Genomic DNA, 10,277 nt, shown 5'->3' with positions numbered 1-10,277 from the left:
CCACTGTGTAATACAGGCCCATTTTTTTTTTTGGGGGGGGGTAAATTCTCCCTGTAAAAAAAAAAAAATTAGTGGGAGACAAAGATTGGCAAGTCTGCCTCTGTGCCATTGCTGTGTGTGGCATCTGTCTCATTGTGTGCCACCGAAAACCACTGTGTAATACAGGCCCATTTTTTTTTGGGGGGGGGGGGTAAATTCTCCCTGTAAAAAAAATAATTAGTGGGAGATAAAGATTGGCAAGTCTGCCCTTGTGCCATTGCTGTGTGTGGCATCTGTCTCATTGTGTGCCACCAAAAACCACTGTGTAATACAGGCCCATTTTTTTTTTGGGGGGGGGTAAATTCTCCCTGTAAAAAAAATAATTAGTGGGAGATAAAGATTGGCAAGTCTGCCTCTGTGCCAGTGCTGTGTGTGGCATCTGTCTCTCATTGTGTGCCACAGAAAACCTAGTGTGTAATATTGTTTTTTTTTTGTTTTTTTTATTCTCCCAGAAAAAAAAAAAATTAGTAGGAGATTAAGATTGGCATTTCTGCTGGAGTGCTGGTCCTGTGTGTGCCATCTGTCTCAAATTATTGGGGCACAGAAAACCTAGTGTGTAACATTGGGCCTGATTTTCCTTTCAGTGTCAGGCACCTATAAAGGTATATATAAATCCAACAGAAGTTTGAGTTCACCTTATAAGTTGTTTTACAGTAACAAATACCGTTACTTTGGTTACGTTTTGCAAACAATGAGGAAGTCTAGTGGAAGAGGTCGTGGCCGTGGGCGGTCATTGTCAGCTGGTAATGATGGTAGTGGTGGTGGAGCATCAGGTGGTCGTGGTAAAAGCAGTACAGCACCTAAGTCTCGAGTTGTTGAGCCAGGTTCGTTGTCTGGCTACACAAGGCCTCGAACGCTCTCTTTTCTGGGAGTAGGAAAACCACTTTTGAAGCCGGAGCAGGAGGAACAAGTATTGGCTTTCATTGCTGACTCTGCCTCTAGCTCTTTCGCCTCCTCCTCGGAAAGTGCCAAATGTCAGAGCAGTGCATCGTCAGTGGATGCTCCCGGTCAGGAACAAGTCGCTTCCTTGTGTCCTTCACCCAGAACAACAGAGAAGGATGCGTCAGTCGACACAACAGGTTACTCCATGGAGCTCTTTACACATACCGTTCCTGGGTTAGACAGTGAAACAGTTAACAGGCCATGCCCATTAGACGTTGAATCGGACATGGAGTGCACAGATGCACAGCCACAGCCAGATTACAATGCTGTTCCTTTGACTCAGACCAGAACATTGCCCTCGCAGTGTACTGAGGCAGAATCAAAACCAGCGGAGACTATGATGCTCCGTCACGAACGCTATACCACCGGCTTACACGGTGACACAGACGAAGTTACACACGACATAGAAGAGGAGGTCATAGATGACCCAGTTGTTGACCCCGATTGGCAGCCATTGGGGGAACAGGGTGCAGGCGGCAGTAGTTCTGAAGTGGAGGAGGAGGAGCCACAGCAGGCATCAACATCACAACAGGTTCCATCTGCCGGGCCCGTATCTGGCCAAAAACGCGTGGCAAATCAAAACCAGTTGGAGGACAGCGTGGCCATCCGGTTAAAGAAGCTCAGTCTGCAATGCCTGAAAAGGTATCCGATAGTAGAAAGAGAGCAGTCTGGCATTTTTTTAAACAACATCCAAATGATCAGCGCAAAGTCATCTATCAAAAATGTTCAACTACCTTAAGCAGAGGTCAGAATCTTAAAAGTCTAAATACAAGTTGCATGCATAGACATTTATCCACCATGCATTTGCAAGCCTGGACTAACTACCAAACGTCCCTAAAGGTTGCAGCACCCTCGGCCAATGAAGCTAGTCAGCAACACTACATCCCTTCCCTCACTGTAATCCCACCATTTCCCGCACCACCTGCAGTATCAGTGCAGCTTTCGTCGCCAGGCCAAAGCAGTCAGGGAATCACCAGGTTTGCAGTAGGAAACACTGCATGTAGGGCACCGGCAAGAATACCATCTCCAACCCTCTCTCACTCACCCATGTCCACCGGCACCACCGCTAGTTCCACGATCACCAGCTCTCCAGTCCAGCTCACCCTACATGAGACTCTTGTTAGGAAAAGGAAGTACTCAACCTCGCATCCGCGTACACAGGGTTTGAACGCCCACATTGCGAGACTAATCTCATTAGAGATGATGCCCTACCGGTTAGTTGAAAGCAAAGCTTTAAAAGCGCTGATGGACTACGCTGTACCAAGCTACGAGCTACCCAGTCGACACTTCTTTTCTAGAAAAGCCATCCCAGCCCTCCAACTGCATGTTAAAGACCGCATCGTCCATGCACTCAGGCAGTCTGTGACTACAAAGGTGCACCTGACAACAGATGCATGGACCAGTAGGCATGGCCAGGGACGTTACGTGTCCATCACGGCACACTGGGTGAATGTGGTGGATGCAGGGTCCACAGGGGGCAGCAATATTGGGACAGTTTTGCCTAGTCCACGGTCAAGGAAAGAGTTGGCTGTAGGCGTTCGCCCCCCTCCTCCTCTTCCTCATCCTCCTGCAGAAGCGAGAGCTCGTCCACAGACCGCAGTCGCACATCCACTCCATCCGCAGCTGCCACTGTTGCACACCAGGTGTGCCATTATGGGACAGCTAGTGGCAAGCGTCAGCAGGCTGTATTGGCAATGAAGTGTTTGGGCGACAACAGACACACCGCGGAAGTTCTGTCCGAGTTCTTGCAGAAAGAAACTCAGTCATGGCTGGGCACTGTACATCTTGAAGCAGGCAAGGTAGTGAGTGATAACGGAAGGAATTTCATGGCTGCCATAGCCCTTTCCCAACTGAAACACATTCCTTGCCTGGCTCACACCTTAAACCTGGTGGTGCAGTGCTTCCTGAAAAGTTATCCGGGGTTACCCGACCTGCTCCTCAAAGTGCGCAGACTTTGCTCGCATATCCGCCTTTCGCCCGTACACTCCAGCCGTATGCAGAACTATCAGCGGTCTTTGAACCTTCCTCAGCATCGCCTAATCATCGACGTTGCAACAAGGTGGAACTCCACACTGCACATGCTTCAGAGACTGTGCGAACAGAGGCGTGCTGTTATGTTTCTGTGGGAGGATACACATACACGGGCAGGCAGTTGGATGGCAGACATGGAGTTGTCAGGTGTGCAGTGGTCTAAGCTACAAGACCTGTGTCAAGTCCTTCAGTGTTTTGAGGAATGCACACGGCTGGTTAGTGCAGACAACGCCATAATAAGCATGAGCATCCCCCTAATGCATCCCATGCGTCTGCTGATGCAAAGTTTGACGCACATAAAGGAGCAGGCGTCTGCAGCCGAGGAAGAGGAAAGCCTTGATGACAGTCAGCCATTGTCTGGTCAGGGCCGTGTAGAGGACGCGGTAGCGGGCGAAGAGGAGGAGGAGGACGAGGAGGATGATGGGGATGAGTACTTTTTTAATGAGGAAGCTTCTCCTGGGCCAACAGAAATTAGTGGCGTTGCAAGGCCGGGTTCTGTTTTTTTAAGGGAGACAAGTGACGTAGATTTGCCTGTAACTGCCCCTCAAACCAGCACAACCGCAGATTTGACAACTGGAACTTTGGCCCACATGGCGGATTATGCCTTACGTATCCTCCAAAGGGACCCACGCATTATTAAAATGATGAGCGATGACGATTACTGGTTGGCCTGCATCCTTGACCCTCGCTATAAAGGCAAATTGCAAAATATTATGCCACATGAGAACCTCGAACAAATATTAGCAACCAAACAAGCTACTCTTGTAGACCGTTTGATTCAGGCATTCCCAGCACACAGCGCCGGTGATGGTTCTCACACAAGCTGCAGGGGGCTACAGGGCAGAGGTGTTAGAGGTGCACAGATCAGAAGTGGCATTGGACAGAGGGGTTTTCTGACCAGGTTGTGGAGTGATTTCGCAATGACCGCAGACAGTACAGGTACTGCAGCATCTATTCAAAGTGACAGGAGACAACATTTGTCCAGTATGGTTACTAACTATTTTTCATCCCTTATCGATGTTCTCCCTCAACCATCATTCCCATTTGATTACTGGGCATCCAAATTAGACACCTGGCCTGAATTGGCAGAATATGCATTGCAGGAGCTTGCTTGCCCAGCAGCTAGTGTGCTATCAGAAAGAGTATTCAGTGCTGCTGGTTCAATATTAACCGAAAAAAGGACTCGTCTGGCTACCCAAAATGTGGATGCTCTCACCTTCATTAAAATGAACCACTCCTGGATTTCAAATTATTTTGCCCCAACTTTCCCGGCTGACACCTAGCTTTCCTATAAAAAGGTCTTGCTTGTGTACTGGTCTTACTGAGTGTTCCTATCTCTTAATTTGCAGCAGCTGTTTGTCCAGCATACGACATGTTTACACCTCCCTCAATGGGAAAACTCCCCCCACGGGGACGTGGTCTCGCCACTTGGCGCAAGCACCCGTTAGAGTGCTGTTTGTCTGAAGAGGTGGGTGTGCCCGCTTTTGGTCGACGGCACTGCCACTGGGTCCCTCATAGTACAATGAAGTGTCTCTGGCGGTGGTGGTGCGCACCCAACGTCAGACACACCGTTGTAACATGAGGGGCCCTGGGACGGTACCGCCGGCCACAAGAGAGTTCCCCCCCCAGCTCAAACTGTGCTCTACCACATGCAAAATTATCTCGCACAGCTCCACCAATGTTTAGTCTATGCGCTGACATCATTCAATGCCTGACACTGACAATACCAATTTGTTGACATCTATGATGCTAGGTAAAGTAGTCTGGGTCAGTGTCCTATATTGACACCAGAAAATACTTACTGCCAAATTACTTTGTCAGAAACTCAGCAGATGAGCCGACCCCTGTACCTAAGTATGCCACACTTTTTTTTGTTGTTGTTGTTTTGCGAGACATTAACATCTATTTATTTTTTGTGAGTACTAACTGTGTCAGACACTCCTTGCAATCCTCCTCCGCTGACCACAATGCTGCCTGTGTATCCATGTAACCGATTTAAAACTGCCTTGAGCCTATTTTTTGTTATTTTAGGCCTTCATTAGCCTGTCTGCGGGCCTTCATTAGCCTGTCTGCGGTCCCTACTTGCAATTTACCTCCACTGACCACAATGCTGCCTGTGTATCCATGTAACCGATTTAAAACTGCCTTGGACCTATTTTTTGTTATTTTAGGCCTTCATTAGCCTTTCTGCGGGCCTTCATTAGCCTGTCTGCGGTCCCTACTTGCAATTTACCTCCACTGACCACAATGCTGCCTGTGTATCCATGTAACCGATTTAAAACTGCCTTGAGCCTATTTTTATTTATTTTAGGCCTTCGTTAGCCTGTCTGCGGTCCCTACTTGCAATTTACCTCCACTGACCACAATGCTGCCTGTGTATCCATGTAACCGATTTAAAACTGCCTTGAGCCTATTTTTTGTTATTTTAGGCCTTCATTAGCCTGTCTGCGGGCCTTCATTAGCCTGTCTGCGGTCCCTACTTGCAATTTACCTCCACTGACCACAATGCTGCCTGTGTATCCATGTAACCGATTTAAAACTGCCTTGAGCCTATTTTTATTTATTTTAGGCCTTCGTTAGCCTGTCTGCGGTCCCTACTTGCAATTTACCTCCACTGACCACAATGCTGCCTGTGTATCCATGTAACAGATTTAAAACTGCCTTGAGCCTATTTTTTGTTATTTTAGGCCTTCATTAGCCTGTCTGCGGTCCCTACTTGCAATACTCCTCCACTGACCACAATGCTGCCTGTGTATCCATGTAACCGATTTGAAACTGCCTTGAGCCTATTTTTAATTATTTTAGGCCTTCGTTAGCCTGTCTGCGGTCCCTACTTGCAATTTACCTCCACTGACCACAATGCTGCCTGTGTATCCATGTAACCGATTTAAAACTGCCTTGAGCCTATTTTTATTTATTTTAGGCCTTCGTTAGCCTGTCTGCGATCCCTACTTGCAATACTCCTCCACTGACCACAATGCTGCCTGTGTATCCATGTAACCGATTTAAAACTGCCTTGAGCCTATTTTTTGTTATTTTAGGCCTTCATTAGCCTGTCTGCGGTCCCTACTTGCAATTTACCTCCACTGACCACAATGCTGCCTGTGTATCCATGTAACCGATTTAAAACTGCCTTGAGCCTATTTTTATTTATTTTAGGCCTTCGTTAGCCTGTCTGCGGTCCCTACTTGCAATTTACCTCCACTGACCACAATGCTGCCTGTGTATCCATGTAACCGATTTAAAACTGCCTTGAGCCTATTTTTTGTTATTGTAGGCCTTCATTAGCCTGTCTGAGGTCCCTACTTGCAATACTCCTCCACTGACCACAATGCTGCCTGTGTATCCATGTAACCGATTTAAAACTGCCTTGAGCCTATTTTTATTTATTTTAGGCCTTCGTTAGCCTGTCTGCGATCCCTACTTGCAATACTCCTCCACTGACCACAATGCTGCCTGTGTATCCGTGTAACCGATTTAAAACTGCCTTGAGCCTATTTTTTGTTATTTTAGGCCTTCATTAGCCTGTCTGCGGTCCCTACTTGCAATTTACCTCCACTGACCACAATGCTGCCTGTGTATCCATGTAACCGATTTAAAACTGCCTTGAGCCTATTTTTTGTTATTTTAGGCCTTCATTAGCCTGTCTGCGGGCCTTCATTAGCCTGCCTGCGGTCCCTACTTGCAATTTACCTCCACTGACCACAATGCTGCCTGTGTATCCATGTAACCGATTTAAAACTGCCTTGAGCCTATTTTTATTTATTTTAGGCCTTCGTTAGCCTGTCTGCGGTCCCTACTTGCAATTTACCTCCACTGACCACAATGCTGCCTGTGTATCCATGTAACCGATTTAAAACTGCCTTGAGCCTATTTTTTGTTATTTTAGGCCTTCATTAGCCTGTCTGCGGTCCCTACTTGCAATTTACCTCCACTGACCACAATGCTGCCTGTGTATCCATGTAACCGATTTAAAACTGCTTTGAGCCTATTTTTATTTATTTTAGGCCTTCGTTAGCCTGTCTGCGGTCCCTACTTGCAATTTACCTCCACTGACCACAATGCTGCCTGTGTATCCATGTAACCGATTTAAAACTGCCTTGAGCCTATTTTTTGTTATTTTAGGCCTTCATTAGCCTGTCTGCGGGCCTTCATTAGCCTGTCTGCGGTCCCTACTTGCAATTTACCTCCACTGACCACAACAATGCTGCCTGTGTACCCCTGCAAGATAACTCTAAGTGCCTTGAGCATATTTTTAGTTATTTTAGGCCTAGTAAGCCTGTCTGCGGTCCCTCTTTGCAATCCTCCTCCGCTGACGACACCAGTGCTGCCCGTGTACCCCTGGAACCTATTTAAAAGTTCATAGAGCCTATTTATATATTTTATTAAATATTAATAAAGCCATGATGGACTACGCTGTACCACGCTACAAGCTAACCAGTCGACACTTCTTTTGCGAGAAAAGCCATCCCAACCCTCCACCAGCATGTAAAAGACCGCATTGTCCATGCACTCTGGCAATCTGTGAGTACAAAGGTGCACCTGACAACAGACGCATGGACCTGTAGGCATGGCCACGGAAGGTTACGTGTCCATTACGGCGCAATGGGTTAATGTGGTGGATGCATGGTCCACAGGGGACAGCCTACTAAGTCTGTCTGCAGTCCCTAATTCAAATTGTCCTCCACTGTCTAAATCTGAGCTTCAACCTTCTGGCTCTCATTAAGTGCTGTTTTTTAAAAAACTTGGTGGTTACGGCCTACTAACGGTGTCTGCCGCTCCCTGGTGTTTTCCTCAACTGAATAAAGCTGAGCTTCAACCTTCTGGCTCTCATTAAGTGCTGTTTTTTAAAAAACTTGGTGGTTACGGCCTACTAACGGTGTCTGCCGCTCCCTGGTGTTGTCCTCAACTGAATAAAGCTGAGCTTCAACCTTCTGGCTCTCATTAAGTGCTGTTTTTTAAAAAACTTGGTGGTTACGGCCTACTAACGGTGTCTGCAGCTCCCTGGTGTTTTCCTCAACTGAATAAAGCTGAGCTTCAGTCTTTAGGCTTTCGGCCTAAAGTATCAGATATTAAACTGCATTTGGCCTTCAACTTTGGTTACGGCCTACTAACGGTGTCTGCCGCTCCCTGGTGTCGACCTCAACTGAATAAAGCTGAGCTTCAACCTTCTGGCTCTCATTAAGTGCTGTTTTTTAAAAAGCTTGGTGGTTACGGCCTACTAACGGTGTCTACCACTCCCTGGTGTTGACCTCAACTGAATAAAGCTGAGCTTCAACCTTCTGGCTCTCATTAAGTGCTGTTTTTTAAAGAACTTGGTAATTACAGCCTACTAACGGTGTCTGCCGCTCCCTGGTGTCGACCTCAACTAAATAAAGCTGAGCTTCAACCTTCTGGCTCTCATTAAGTGCTGTTTTTTAAAAAGCTTGGTGGTTACGGCCTACTAACGGTGTCTACCGCTCCCTGGTGTTGACCTCAACTGAATAAAGCTGAGCTTCAACCTTCTGGCTCTCATTAAGTGCTGTTTTTTAAAAAGCTTGGTGGTTACGGCCTACTAACGGTGTCTACCGCTCCCTGGTGTTGACCTCAACTAAATAAAGCTGAGCTTCAACCTTCTGGCTCTCATTAAGTGCTGTTTTTTAAAAAGCTTGGTGGTTACGGCCTACTAACGGTGTCTACCGCTCCCTGGTGTTGACCTCAACTGAATAAAGCTGAGCTTCAACCTTCTGGCTCTCATTAAGTGCTGTTTTTTAAAAAGCTTGGTGGTTACGGCCTACTAACGGTGTCTACCGCTCCCTGGTGTTGACCTCAACTGAATAAAGCTGAGCTTCAACCTTCTGGCTCTCATTAAGTGCTGTTTTTTAAAAAGCTTGGTGGTTACGGCCTACTAACGGTGTCTACCGCTCCCTGGTGTTGACCTCAACTGTATAAAGCTGAGCTTCAACCTTCTGGCTCTCATTAAGTGCTGTTTTTTAAAAAGCTTGGTGGTTACGGCCTACTAACGGGGTCTGCCGCTCCCTGGTGTTGTCCTCCACTGTATAAAGCTGAGCTTCAGTCTTTAGGCTTTTGGCCTATAGTAGCAGATATTAAACTGCATTTGGCCTACTAGTGTGGTTGGGCCCTTAAAACAGTGTCTGCTGCTCCTGGGTTTGCTACTCCACTGAACAAAGCAATGCCGCCTGTTTAGTCCTGTTACCAATTTTGAACGGCATTTAGCCTACTTTATTCTTTGGCCCTATATCTGTGTTTCCTCCTCATCCTGCCCATTGCCCAGCCACTGCTAGATGAGTCTGCTGGTACATTGACCTAGACCACTACATTCCCCTTGCACTCTACACAGCCAGAATCTGACCCTGCTGAAAGTAAGGTTCCCCTTCCCGCATGTTATACCACCTTACACAGGGACAAAGAGGAAGGTGCAGATGAAAGTGCAGGTTCCTTCATCAGGTGGGGGGCATACTCGTTGGCGATGTCACTGGCACAGGGCCCCTCAGAGTACGCAAAAGTGTCGCTGCTGGTGGGAGGCGCCCCCGCCGTGCAAACACACCGCTGTACTTTGAGGGGCCCTGTGCCACTGCCAATGCCAACGAGTGGGCCCCCCTGCTTGCTTAGGATCACAGCACTTGCAAACTTGACATACTTACCTCTCACTGCTCCACCGCCGTGACGTAGTCCACGTTTCCTGGGCCCACTAAAACCTTGAACCAGCCCTACCCACCAACTTTTGCCAAATGACCCCCAATTTCCAATGCCCAACTATTATTATAAAGTTAATTTAGATTGACAAGCTTCAGAAACAAGAATGGATGTTTTTGGCATTAAAATGGGCACTGTAGGTGTTTTCCTGGCCTCCACTCACTGTCGACTATGCTTCCCCATTGACTTGCATTGGGTTTCGTGTTTCGGTCGATCCCCGACTTTTAGCGATAATCGGCCGACTGCACTCGACTCGACTCTGGACAAAGTCGGGTTTCGCAAAACCCGACTCGATTTAAAAAAATGAAAGTCGCTCAACCCTAGTAAGGGCCGCTTATTTTGATTGTTTAACCCTTTAGGGAAAATCTGTGTTCTTTTCTTGAAAGTTAATACTTTTAGAAGCATCAGCCATATACAGCTCTGGCAAAAGTTAAAAGACCACTGCAAAATTTTCAGTTTGTCTGATTTTCCTCTTTATAGCTATATTTTTGAGTAAAATGTAAATTGTTATTTTATTCTATAAACTTCTGACAACATGTCTCCAAATTTCGAAGCAATAAATTTTGCAT

This window comes from Ranitomeya variabilis, chromosome 1 (assembly GCF_051348905.1).
Source record: "Ranitomeya variabilis isolate aRanVar5 chromosome 1, aRanVar5.hap1, whole genome shotgun sequence".
NCBI lineage: Eukaryota > Metazoa > Chordata > Amphibia > Anura > Dendrobatidae > Ranitomeya > Ranitomeya variabilis.
This window is presented reverse-complemented; position numbering follows the sequence as displayed.